This window comes from Lissotriton helveticus, chromosome 7 (genome assembly GCF_964261635.1).
Source record: "Lissotriton helveticus chromosome 7, aLisHel1.1, whole genome shotgun sequence".
In the NCBI taxonomy this organism is placed as follows: Eukaryota; Metazoa; Chordata; class Amphibia; order Caudata; family Salamandridae; genus Lissotriton; species Lissotriton helveticus.
This window is the reverse complement of record NC_136068.1, coordinates 1,248,200,714-1,248,215,231: the sequence shown is the minus strand read 5'-3', so window position 1 is coordinate 1,248,215,231 and position 14,518 is coordinate 1,248,200,714. Positions and strand designations below refer to the sequence as shown.

General features: G+C 44.3%; 1 protein-coding gene across 1 annotated transcript in view; it reads right to left on the bottom strand.

The window, feature by feature from the left end:
• The window catches only part of CA10 (carbonic anhydrase 10 (inactive)), a 964,183-nt gene that overhangs the window by 49,720 nt on the left and 899,945 nt on the right, over nt 1-14,518 (bottom strand). The window lies entirely within an intron of this gene.

Here is a 14,518-nt window from a genome sequence, read left to right as displayed (position 1 = left end):
TGCTGAAGCATTGCTACTGCTGCATGGAACGAAGATCTTGCATCGCCGACTGTGCGGTGCATCGTCTCCAGTTCGATAGATCGCCTACATGCTGTGGTTTAATGGCGCAGCGGTTCGATGACGATGCATCAACTTTGGTCCTGTGGTTTAACAACGACGCATTGCCTCTTTGTTTTTTACATCCCGACTCATTCAACGAAACATCCCATGTGCTTTTCAGCGGGCCATGGCTGGTCCCTTTATCTGACCTTCACTCAATCGTAGTCGGCCTGAACTTTTGGATTTACCTCGAACAAGTGCAACCAGATGTCCCCTGTTGGCTCTTTCAGCTTTTAAAACTATATTTGAATTTCTACTTTAAAAAATCATAACTCCGGTTATACTTATTGGGCTTTTATCATTTTGGTCTTGTTTTGTTCATATAAAAATACACTATTTTTCTACGTTACTGTTGAAGTGTTGCACAAATACTTTACACATTGCTTCCTAAATTAGGCCTGCTTGCTCTGTGCCAAGCTATCCGATTTATCCTGACTAGGATTGTAATTCCTGCTTCAACAAGGTGCATACCTCTGCCAACCAGAAACCCAATTTCTAATGTTTGGCTAATTTTCAGTTTAAATAAATGGGTTTACTGTTCGTATACAAAGCAAGTGGTAAAATGCCAGAGAACTTCCTAAGTGGTATTTAAGTACTTCTTAATTAAGTTCATAGGTTAATAGAAAAAAATCACCCATCATAAAGATTAGCCGTTTTATGCAATTTTTGTTTTTACGTTAACAATACCTAGCTGATGGATGGAATGCTTGAATTAATCTCAGCCATTGACGATTGCTCGGGACATATTCCAGTCCGTTGTTTTTGGCTCACCATGTCACTCTAGACTAAGGCCCACTTATGCAAATCAGTACTGATCCTGCTCCTCATAGGAACAGTCTGTCTCAAACTGCCAGGTGAGGCCTCCACCAGAAGGGACACCAAGCAACCGTAAACCAGTATCAACCTACTCAGGTCCCATCAGTGAGCAATAGCTTACATTGCGTTGCACAGTGAGTTTCAGACCACATCTGGGCATACCCATCTCTCTTTGGGCATAAAGTGCAACAATAACAAGGTAATGGATAGTATGCTTGAATTAGTCTTAGCCACTGGTGGCAAGACATTGGGTTTTTGGTTGACTAGTTTGTAAGCCTTGGTCAAGCAACAACCGCAATCCTTGTCAGGGTGAGGCACAAACAAACCCCAAATTAATCTGTGCTCACTCCCTTGGTAGCTTAGCACGCAGTAGGGCTTAATTCAGAGGCAATGTGTAAAGTATTTGTGCAACATGTCAAACAGTAAAACCGTGCAAACACACCACAAAAGGAGCCCACAACAGATTTAGGAAAGTAGAGAAGGTTGTAATAAATAAATCAATACCAAAATGACAAAAATCGAATTAGTAGAACCGGAGATATTGAATTTGAATGTTGTTAGTGAAAGCAGCGGCAAAAGGCGTCAACTATGGGTATCTGGTCGCGCCGCACCCGGACAAAGTCACAAGTTCAGGCTGATGACGTTGGAGCGCAGGCCGGCTACAAGGACTCAGTTAAGCCCGCAGAACAGAGTACCCTAAATCCTGGTTGCAGAGCATTGCGTGGATCCACGTTGAAGATGTGGCGAGCAGCTGAAGCAATGCTTCAGCTCGCAGGTGCGGCGAGGCTGCTGTGAGAGGTCCTGTTGTGTTGTCACGAGGATCCCATCAATGGGGCTTGTGATGTGAAAACTGGCATCCGGGATGGAGTGCGCAGCTGTGATTAGTCGCTCCCGAGGAGCTGTGAGGCTGCAATGCAGAGCTCTGCTTTGCTGTTGAGGCTGCCGTCGACGAGAGATGCGAGGACCTGCACTGTGGATGTACCGCTCGGTTGGGGTGATGCTTTGGTTCTGGAGGCTGTGGTTGCAAAGGGATTCTTGAAAACAGGTCCAAACCATGCAACAGTGGTGGTTCATAAATAAAGTAATCCCAATGTTATCATAAAAGGAGAGATAGGCCTTGCATTAATGAAAACGGATAAAACTATATGTCCAATTTTTTAAATACATTGCACCCTGACCTCTGGGCAGTCCAGGGTCTACCCTACGGGTGACTTAAATGTATTAAAAAACAAAAGATGGGCCTGGAAAAAGGGTTATTTTGGCAGGTCAAAATGGCAATTTAAACTGCACACACAGGCTTTGCAATGTCAGGCCTGAGACATATTTAAAGGGCTACTTAAGTGGGTGGCACAATCAGTTCCACAGGCTCACTAGTAGCGTTTAATTAACAGGCCTCAGGCACTTAAAGTACCACTTTACTAGGGACTTATAAGTAAATGATATTTGACAATTGGGTATGAGCCAATATTACCATGTTTAAAGGACAGGACACATGCACTTTGGAACTGGTTAGCAGCGGTAAAGAGCTCAGAGTCCTATGGCCGGCAAAAACAAGGTCAGAAAAAATGTAGGAGAAATGCTAAAGGTTGGGGGTAAGACCACTCTACAGCTGACTGGTCTAACAACTGCCAGTTGCATTGGGCCACATTACATCCCATCAATTCTCACCCAAAATTCCGCTCCAGGCAGTGGTTCGCTACACCTAACTGATGGGGATTAAACAGCCAAAACTGGTCCTAGGTTGCTTGTGTTCCGGTTCAGGGAGGACCTGGCATGGCAGTTCAGGCTGGACTGTTTATAGTGGAGCAGGGTCAAGACTGATTTGCATAAGGCTGGGTCCAAAGTGAGGTGGCATGGAGGGCAAAAAACATTAGATTGGGATTTGGCCCAAGCGATTGGCAGTGGCTGAGATTAATTAATGCTTTCCATCCATCACCTTTTTGTTGTTTCATTGGTTTTACCCCAGCCTACACTTAGGTGATATATTTTGGATGCAGGTGCAGTACAGAGATCAAGACATTCTTTCATCAGTTTTCATTGCCTTTATTCATTTAGAGCTTTAATAAAAATAATGTAAATACTAGACAGTTCAATTAACACAAATGTTCATTTGGTATGAATCGAAACTCTTTGTGAACTTGCACTACGACAAATGGAAATGAATTCTACATGTTTTTCAGTACCTGTAGCGTCAGGAGTGTGGCTGCAGAAAATTGCTTCTTGAAAGCAAAATTCTGCCTCTCCATTTTTATGTCAAATACTAGCTTACCCGTTGCGCATTGCTGCGATCTCAGAAGAAAGGAAATTTAAGGAAACTTGTTATGATAACATTCATTTTACATTGTGGCATTTTTATTGAAACTTATTCATTTTAATATGGAAAACATTTCAAAGTGTTGTTTTAATTCTGTTTTTTTATTCGAGTGCTTGTGGATACACAATATTTTTTGTTTTTCCGTCTGCTGCGTAGACGAATAAATCAGAAGGTTTTCCGACGCGTGAGCTGGCCACATACAGTTGTCCATGTGAGAAGCACGGATTCTCCAAATCTAGTCCACACACTTGCAGCGATTGTCCTTGTGCTTTGTTGATGGTCATTGCAAAAGCGAGTCGCACAGGAAAGTTTAAACGTTCAGTATTGGAAAGATTATGAGGGCCCTGGGTGGCCGGGTGGCTGATATTTAACTTTTTTTTCTTCTTTTTTTTTTGCCAGAAACCTTCGCGGGAGTGTACTCAACAACTTTTAACTTTTTAATTTTTTTATTTTTTTAGCCAGAAACCTTAGCGGGAGTGTACTTAACAACTTCCCAAAGTTTCATGCCGATCGGATGAATGGTGTAGTAATGCATAAAGGACAAACGGACATACTTTGGTTTTTATATATATAGATTGTTATTATATTACACAACTGAACCAATTGAGCTCATTTTGCTGGTTGTTAAGTCTGCACTTATAAAAGGAAAAGAGTAGTAGAAACAGTATTTCTGTATGTATGTAAAGTGTTAAATCTGCAATTATGCTGCATGTTTCTACTGCAGTGACATAATGAGTGCAATACTGTTATTAGCACAGATTTAAGAGGCCACCTAAATGTGGTCCTATTGGTAAATACTTCATAATGATTTTGTGAACAATGTTTAAACCTGTGTGTCCAAGTTAACACTGGAGTTGGAATTTGATATCCCTGTGTATAAAGAATACATAATTGTGTATGAGAAATGCAAATATTTTAGCCACTATGAGCCATTGTAGATGTTCACTATCTGTGGGCCTTGAAGAATGAAATTATTAACCTCTAGCTACTTTTGGCAGATTTCTTTTAAAACAGTTGGCTTACTTACACCTGCTATTACTGGAAGCAGATCTGAAAGCAGAAGGTAAATTATATGTGATACTCCTGTGCAAAATCTAGCATATGTTTTTTAATCTGCCCATTACTGAACAAACTTGGACCAAAGCTGCTACATTTGTTGTTTTTAAATACAGTTTAGAAATTCAGATCATATGTTTTAAGTTACATGCATTTTTTAATTTGGAGGTTTCTTTGTTAGACACGAGTAACAGGATGCCAGGAACACGTTACACTTGAATTCTAACTCCTCATCATCGCCAACTACACCATGAGCGGCAACCTCATTCACCAGCCCCTGGGGCCCATGTGCCACCCACTTTGGTAGCACCATTGCGGGTTTTGACACCCCCTGATCCTGAACTCCAGTGCCTTCATTCTCCTCAGCCATCTTAATTACTACCTATAGCTGGTCACCAATCTCAACACGACCAAGCTCCTTGATGAGTTGGCCAACCCCGGACACAACCAGTAAGGGGAAGGTCCCACACATACCGCCAGTGGACTGGACCCCTTCTCAACCAACTCCAGAAAGATCATGGTAGACAAGCATACATTGATCACTTGGCCCAACCACACCATTATCAACTGCAGCATGCACATCCCACGCTATTGCAAAAACACCCTCACTAAATATTCCTGACAGGAATGGAACAAGATCGCAGAAACATCCTGGGCTTCAGAAATTCCTACAACACTGGCATTGGCACAACAACAATCTCCCCTAATCCATCTTCAAATTCACCCCCTGTGCAGATACCTGGCCCCTGTCAAAGCCAACAAACCCATAAGACCTCACACAAGCTGTTACACAGAAGATGGAGACAAAGTCAGAATGACACCAACAATAGCACCTAAAATCCACCCTTATATACTACCATCAGCAAACAAGAGCCAATAACTGTTCTAGCTCACCGACCACATTGAAAGCAGCACCAACAATACAGAACAAATATTTGCCACAGTGAAAGACTTCAAGTGTGAGGCAGCATGCTCTACCAGACTAATCCCCTCTCGGGACTTCTGCACCCAGCTGTCCCAATTCTTCAGTAACAAGATCACCACCATCTATTAAGACTTCGAGTTCCAAAGTGACCCTTCAAACCCGCAGCCCTCCTGCCCATCTCTATCAACACCGGGCAGACCATCCTGACCACCTGGCCCACCATCACCATTCAAGAAACCACAGAAACCATATGGCCTTTACACTCAAGAGGACCCTCAGACTCCTGCCCTCACCACGTCTTCATCAAAGGACTAGACCCCATCATCACAGCCCTCACCCAACTCAATCATCACAACCACCTACCCAGATGCCTGGAAATTGTTATCGCACTCCCCTCCTCAAGAAACCCTCAGTAGACACAAAGAAACTAGCCAACTATTGGCCTATCTCCCTGCTATCCTATGCAGCAAAAGTCATAGAAAAGATGATTAACAAACATCTAGTCACCCATCTCACCAACAACCACTGCCTCAACACCACTCAATTCAGATTCAGGCCCAATAACAGTACAGAGACCACTCCCACTGCCCCCCCAACAGATGACACCAGGATGATCATAGAGGTGGCGCCATGGCCTTCATCCTCTTGATCTTTCTGCATTTTACAACATGCCTCCCAGCCTATTTTTATCCAAAAACTGCACAAAACCGGTATCCAAGGGCTTACACTTCGCTGGATTTTCTCCTGCTTGATAAGCACTATCAACTGGTTAGTTTGGCCCCCTTCACCTTGGATGCCATCAACCTCATCTGCGGAGTCAATCAAGGATCCCAACCTAGCCCACTCTGTTACATTACGTTACTCGCCACCATCATCCGCATCCACTGAATCAACATCATATCCTATGCTGATGACACTTAGCTCATACTTTTTCTCATTGAAAAGATGCCAAACACCCAGACCAGTTTCTCCGACTGAATGACAGAAGTGGCCAGATGGATGAAAACCAACTGCCTCAAGCTCAGCATAGGTAAGACAAAAGTAGTAATCTTCGGCAAAGACACTTCGCTCCGGAACTCCACCTGGTGGCGTGCGAAACTCAGACCCACACCCCGCCCAGCAACCTACTCAAAGAAACTCAGAATAGTAATCGGCAACCAACTCATTGTGCCTTCTCCTACATTGCTCCTAAAGCGTGGAATGACCCCTTCACATTAGAGGTTCTTCACCTTGCCCCAACCCTGGCTTGGGCCGTGCAGCTCTTGCTTCAGCACCAGGATACCCTCCAGAGTAAGTTGTGCACTGTACAAATACACCTAATATACCCTGAGGAAACGCTACCTGTCTGTCTGTAACAGGTTTGTCAGTTAGGTGCGTGCATTTGTTTGCTTTATCATCGCTGAACAAAATAATGGAACTGTGGCTCAAAATAATGTTATGTTAAAAAATGCGGAAGTTACACAAAGCCTTAGGAAAACTGTTGGTACAACAAATGTTGGCAGTGAACTTTTTTTTGCAGTTTTATATACAGCAAATGTGTTCCATAGGCATTAGAGCACTTTACAGGAGCACCAGAATATAATGTAGTGTTTTTTGGAGCACTATTAATTGATTTGACAAAGACCACCAGATTAGGAGCCAAAGCCGGTACTTAAACCTTTTTCTCCAGTTTCAAAAATGATAGTGATGGCCGTTAGGCCACATGTCCTCCTGCATTACTACCTGCAAGTGAACAACAAAGTGTGGGCATAAAACATTTTGTGGGGGTCGTTTTACCTGAGTTTTGTCAGTAACTGACATTCAACTGACCTGATTTGTCAGAAAGTGTAGGTATTATACAGTTGCATTCAAATATGTTCTAAAAGATTTTAATATCAATTCTGTATCACATTCTGTATAGGTCTTTTAACAAATGCTAATAAACTTTGAACTGTGGCATGGGTATCCAAACTGATTTTGTCTCCTAGCTCATCTTCTGTTAATTGCAATTTCTGAAAATTGAGTTAGTTCAAATTGATAATGCTGCAGTGTATGACCCTGATGAAAAATTATCACTGGTGTGCAGAAAGATTGCTTTTCTTTTCATTAGAGTAGGTGCCAGCAGTTACGACGTGGACTCTCATTGTTGAACAGTTACATAAAAGATAGGAAAAGACTCCTCTTAGGTACAAAACAAAATTATACCAGATCCATGGTGTGAATGTTTTTTTTTAAACTGGCCCAAATACCAACATGAAACATTTTATCTACGAACACATAATAAACACCTGCATCATAGTGTGAGAAACCAGGACCTGTTTGCAGTGTCCCCCACTTTTGCCCCCATTATGTCTACTAGATGCTGGTTTATGACTCTGATTGTGCCCCGGGCTCTGCTAACCAGACCCAGGGCTTGTGCTCTGGTTAAAAGTACATGGTAATTAGATATAATTCTAATTGGTACTGACAGCCTACTTGTAAGTCCCTAGTATATGGTAGAGTATGTAGGTTTAGTGGCCCAGTAGACTTAATGTGCTTAAGTGTGCACTACTGTGGTGCCTGCTGTAAATTTAAAAGCCAGCCCTGCCTCTGTTAATATCGGTGAATGCGATGTCAATGTACACCATAATCTATGCATGCATAGCAACGTCAATACCAGTAAAAGCGATGTTGATGTATGCTATAACAAATATACACATAAAAATTAGAATGTCGGTAAATATTACATTACCGTCATGTTACACATATACGTAATTACAAACTTGTATCATTGCTGTCAAATTCACCTGAGATGACCACCCCATCTACCCTGATTCAGAGATACGTGTTCAGACAGGCCCTGCGACATGAACCCAAGCCTACCGATTGATAGGTCACAGGTGGGGTTACACTTAGCCCGAAGACAAACTTGCAAACAGGGGAAACCCAGATCAGTCCCAAAGACAGGCATATACACCTGAAACAGGTCCGAGGAGAATGGCCCCAATGAAACTCGTTTGGCAAAAGGCAAAGGTTTCCCAAAAAAACAGGTGCCACATGTAGTTAGGAACACTCAGCCAATCAGAACACAGCATGCACATGCAGTGATCACACGCTTCCAATTCCAGACATATGGGCACATGCACACTGGCCCACACTAGCTCTCCGCGAGGTCAAGAGCCACCTGTATCCCCCTTATTAGATGGTTGTATTTATGGTTCATGACTAGTCCTTGTTCTACATGCTTTACAAAAATCTGTAATGTTTTATTGTATCTCAAGAACTATATATAATACCGGCCCAAACTACTCTTCAAAGAGGAAATGACAGTTTGGACAGGACACAGCTTCACCACCACATCTTGCACCCACAACCAGACAGGAGCCCCAGTAATTAGATTAGTGAGGGGGCTAAAATAAAAGTGTTAGGGAATCTTAGCCACACCAGTAGATTGGCTTAGCTAGATCTAACCCTCCAAGAGTAAGTTTCTCTCTTTTGGATTTTGGAAGTGTTGGACTTGGCCCTTTTGGCAGGTTCACCCCTAAACTTTTTGCCTATCCTGTGACCTGATATCAGTAGTTTTTGGCCTCTGCGCACTTTAGCACTGTGGCCCAGTGTAAAGTGTGTGCGCTCTCTCTGGAATGCATGGGGGATATGTGTGTCCCTGGTAATTCCTGGTATGAAAGGAGTGCAGGGGCGAATTTAGTATGTATGAACTCATGAGAATAAATGCTGTGCAATGGTGTGCGCAGATGTATGGTGACTGGTGGAGAAATGCCACTTTTAGAAATTGGCATTTCTGTGTGTGGTGTGTCTGCCTTCCTGATGTGAATTGCATGTCTGGCTTGTGATTGACAGGTGCTGGATGGTGTGGGTGGCTCCAGGAGCCAGGATGAATCTGCCCAGTGGTGAATAGGGAGATCTGCATGTAGATGGGAGGGAGGAGTTGCACCTGGGACCTGAATAGATCTGTGCCTTCCTTCCACAATGCGCACTGTGCTGCGTCTGATCCCCGAGCCCGCCCCTAACAAAGGAGAGAGGAGCTGAGCAAAGCAAAGTGCTTCAAAGCTCTCCTTTACCAGTTCTAACTGGTATCCCTATACCCCGTGCTGTGACACAAAGGGGAAAAGTAGTTTACATTTCGGGGCTGTGACCCCATAAAAGTGTTCTCTGTTGTTCTGTTCCTGACTTGGGGGGCCTGCTGCTGGGCTCCAGGAGGAACCGCCATGAGGGACTGCCTCCCTGCAGGAGGGCCCTGTGTGCTGGCCTGCCTGGGCCCAGCCTTTGCCCCCTGGACTTTGAACTCTAGCTCCCTGAAGAGCGTTTACTTTTATTTTTAGGAGCACTTTACTTTTATTTCTAAGGAGCGCATTGCTCTTTATTGCTGGGAAGAGCTGGCGTCTGGCAGCGCACTGCAGAGGTGCCTGCCGAGGGAATCCCAAGCGTAGGGATTCCCCCTGTGCTACAGGCCCAGCGGGAGCCTGTTTTCCCTGCTGCTCTGGGCTGCGTAACGTTTTCTGAACGGAACCCCGCCTGGAGGGGTTTCCCTGTGCCTGAGGTGGAGCAGGAGCCCACCCCACGTTATTGCCCCCTTAGTGGTTTATTTTTGTACTTAGCGGGTGCCCACTCCGCGTTGCGGCAGCCTTTGATTGCACCTTTAAGCAAGCGAGTGCCCACCCCGCTTCTATGCACTTTTAAGCAAGAGGGTGCCCACCCCGCAGTCCTGCCGCCGAAAGTGAAGACCGTCTGGAGTCACCACCGCGGCCCGGAAACTGCCTGACTGTGGGTGGGGCCTGGGTTGTCCACGGAAGCCGGAAGTCAGTGCTGGCTATAGCGGGGCTCCCGTGAGGAGAGGAGAGCCCCGCACGGCAAAGAGTGAAACCGGAGCAGTATTCCAGGCGGGGCCTTCCGTGGTGGAGGGGAAGCCCCGCACGTTTTGAAGTCCCGGGTCCCAGGGAAGGTGAGAGGAGTCCCCTGAGCTGTGGGAGCTCCCCTGTTGCCTTCCACCTGGACCAGACAAAGCCTCCCCAAGGAAGGAGTCCAGAGAGACCGGTTAGTGGGGCCAAGTGGAGGACCTGGAGGAGGGGGTCGTGTCGAGGCACATTGTCGGTGCTTTCCGCGTAGTTGCTCCCCAGTGGCACAGAAGTGCCAGAATCTCAACTGATTTATTCACAGCTTTACCGTTGGGGCAGACAGCTGCAACATGGAGGGGCCATTGAGTAGAAACATCCCGCAAGACGGAGCGATCCAGGTCCTGGAAAAAATTCTGTTGACCCAGAGTGAGCTCACCAATGCCCCTTTCATTGTTGAATGCCTAAAGATAGTTCTACGAGAGAACTATTTTGAATTCAACAGAGAATTTTTCCACTGAGTTCAAGGCGTCAACATGGGGGCATCATGTGCCCCCAGTGTCGCATGTTTTTATATGGGCAATTTTGAAGAACAAAACATCTACAATGAAATGGCCCCATTTTTTGAGAACATCCGAGCCTGGTCCCACTTCATCGATGATATTTTTTTCATCTGGGAGGGGGACCAGGAATCCCTTAAGGAATTTGTTCTATGGATAAATGCTGCTGACCCAAATCTTAGATTCACTGCGAATTCGAGCGGTACCCAAGTTGAATTCCTGGATGTGTTGATCAAGCATGTCGATAGGGAACTGATTGTATCCCTGTATACTAAACCAACGGCCAAAAACACGCTTCTCCAATATGGGAGTTACCACCCCCGATGTCAGAGGGATGGTATCCTATTCAGCCAGTTCCTTCGCCTGCAAAGGAATTGTTCTGAAATTAGTGAATTTCTTCATCAGGCTGATATTTTAACCGAGCGTGGTTATCCGCATCGATTGATACGGGACTTCTTTAAGCGTGCCAGGTATTTTAACAGAGAGTCCATGTTTCAGAACCGGAGGCCTGTCTCGCAGGAGAGACTGATATGCATTAAGAAACGCTCGATGATTAATCACAAGGTGAGACAAACTATCAACTCCCTTTGGTACCGCCTGAATATAGGAGAGATGGAAACTGGTATCCCTAAACCCCTGTTTGCGTTTCGTAGAAACAAGAATTTGCGAAACCATTTGGTGTGTGGAAAATTACCCACACCAAAAGCACTGCAACAAACTGGCGTTTTGGGCTTGCCGCCCATAGTGGGAAACCATCGCTGTGGAACCTGTCAAGCGTGTCCCAATGCCATGGTGGGAGGTCTTTTGCTGATTGATAACCCTACTATTAGATTAAGCGAAATGAGCAACTGTCGCTCATCTAATGTTGTATTCGTTATTTTGTGTCCTTGCGGCCTCCCGTATGTTGGCGAAACCGGCCGTGAATGCTGGTTTCGAATTGGAGAACATAATTCCAACATTGGAAACGCTAAGAGTGGGGCCCCGCTAGTGCAGCATTGGTTAAACAAAAAACACAATGAACTGCATGTGAAATGGTCCATCCTTGAAAAGATTAGATCAGTACCAGGAAAGGACCCCACTACATTGAGAAAGAAAAGGGAAGTCTTTTGGATTTTTCTTCTTAATTCCGTTAGGAAGGGTTTAAATGAACAATGCCCATGGGAAAATGCAATTACATGAGAATTGATGTCATCTAGAGTGTGAAGTTTTGAGCTTGGTGTTTTTGTCCATTCTAACTGTAACTAATTCTTGGACTTGTTTTGACACCAGGCCTACTTTTGATTTTTTGATCTTTTTGAACGTATGTCGGGTTGATTGATGACTGAGGTTCTTTATTTCTGGAGACAGAATTGAAAAACTGATTTCTCCTATGTACCTGTTTGTATCCTGTGCGTATTCGGGCTATGGGGCTCTTTACTCCTAGAGACAGAATCGATTGAATTGAAAAACTGAAATTTCTTATTCATCTGTTTGCATCCTTTTCATATTCTGGTAACGTTTTTGTTTTGTATCGTACTCTGGGGCCGCTCTCATGGTTCTCGATTATGTGTATTTAGGTTTGAAATTGATCGATTGGATTGTTTACATCTGGGCATGCTCCTGTCCTGTGAGACCTGAAATATAAACTCCTAAAGGGTACACGATCGTTTTTGTTCTTTGGTCGAGCCTTATTTTGAGTCGCTCGTGGCATTCATTACTGTGGTTCCATTCTGGACTTTGAATTTCTCCATCCTTTCACGTACTTGTCTGATTGGCTGTTAAGTGGATGACCCGTACACACCGGATCTTTAAATAGGTCAACCCCTGTCAGGTTATTCTGCTTGCCCACTCCCGCCATACGCTATGCTGACCGCCGCAGCGACAGAGAGACGTTTTGGAAAGCTTTTGCCATCTTAGAGGTACGAGTAACCTAGAGCCTGCCCTACCGCGTTTTAAGAAATTTACTCTGTTTGGCACTTTCTTTGTGCCATTACTTTTATGAGTCTGTTATCAAGGGGGGTTTTGTCCAAAAAGTGTGGCCGGGTAGGACAATTATAATTATAAGAAAGAAGAAGACCCGGTCACTCGTTTGTTGGTTCTGCTCAATTACTTTTATGAGGCCGCTTTGGATGCATGGTGCGCGCTAGTGAGGTATTTTGTCTTCCCTGCGCCCCATAAGCATGTGCTCTTGTGATGAGCTCTTGACGTGGGGTTAGCGTCTCCCTGTTAGTTCATATCTGCTCTGGACGTTTAGCTATTATTAATTAATGCTAGAAACCCTATTTTTAAGATCTTTTCAAGACTAAGGGCACGCGCTAGGTATGTACATACAGCTTTGACCGGCTTCCAGTTTTGGGGACCGGCGGCGTATTGGGAGCTGGTATGTTTGATTTGTGCCTGAATTTAGAAGTGTATGGTTTCCCATGGTAGGCTCTATCCCCTCTTTCGCTGGTATGTTCAACCAGCTGAGACCGTTGCTCCATCTCGGGAGGCACTTGAACTGATGGTTGTTTGCTTGCTCTATCACTCCCTGTAACACCTCTTGCTCCCCACTTATTGTCGTTGGTGAACTTTGAGCTTGTTTCCTTTCCTTCTTTTATTCAAAATCCATAGTCAGTGAATGTAGCTTTTTTTAAAAGGCGCGATATATAATCACGGCGGTTTCTCTAATATGTCCCACAGGTCTCTGGATACTGCAAATCCAGTCCTCTCTGAATGAGCGAGCTTCTGAGTATCACAGGTAATAATGGATTTGCCCTTATTGACCATCTGATATTGTGGTCTTTCAAACTGAAGAAATGTGCGGACGTCTATCTTTAAAATTAGTTTTACCGCTGACTTAATCTTTGTTAATCTGGAGATTTAGACAGACGCTGCTCTCCCCATTGATTTTTCTGACTTATGTATGATTTCATGCACATAATTGGACGGTGTGTGCATATTTTATTGATTCTACTCGCACGTTTTTCTAACACCATCTTTTAAACGAGAATTTTGGTTTCCTTTTTCTGTATTTTTACCCCCCACAGAACTGGATCCATTTGAACCAACTGTCCCCTTGGATGGGAGTGGTCCATTACCTTATGTCGGATGTTTGATCTCTTGCCTTATCTGGGATCTCTGTACTCTATATACAGATATCTTTTTTAGATCTACAGACCCGCTTTGTGTGGTAAGTATCAGGTGAAATTTAGAACATCCTTTTGAAGTACGGCTTTATTTGATGACCTGTAGATCGAATTTTGAACTTACTTGTAAGAATCCGTACTTCCTTGTTCCTATCTCAGGTCTCCCCTGCTTGATTGAGTGGACCCTGTGTGCCATCTGACCCTGACCTACTTTACAGATTTTCATTTTAGAAATCTGTCTGGATTTTATGCCGCCGAGGGTGTGCATAATCTGAGGTGGGTGTTGTATTATTTTTGAAATGATGGCTCTGCCCCCTCAAGGCCATGACCAAGCACCACGGTGCAAATTGAAATATTAGTGTGTCAACCCTTTCTTTAGAACCAGGGAAAGGAGCCGGGGCTTTTTTGAAAAGTGAACCTGTGTATAGTTGTTCTGAGTTTGTATATGTTAATGTATGAATGTAGTCCAAATGTTTTATTCTAGTATTGCGAGGGTATTCGGGTTCGTATTATGGTGTATTCTCAAAATGGAATTTTTATGCAGTTTTACGCTCACTGAGGACCATCGGAAGCATGACATGATTATGAAGTGGCAATCTGTAAAACATGACTGGGATTATGTGAAAAAATCAATGTGAACCGATTGAATATTTGACTAAAAGAGATTCTATTTATTGCAGATTATTTGCGGTTGTTCTCCCGTTGTTCCCCTCTTCTGCGTGCCCTGATGAAGGTGTGGCCCTAGATTGGGCGAGCACTGAAACACGCGTTGGCGCCTCAAGTCTGTCCTGAAATTTGTTCATCGAGTCTCCTACGTGTCTTTGGGATACTCC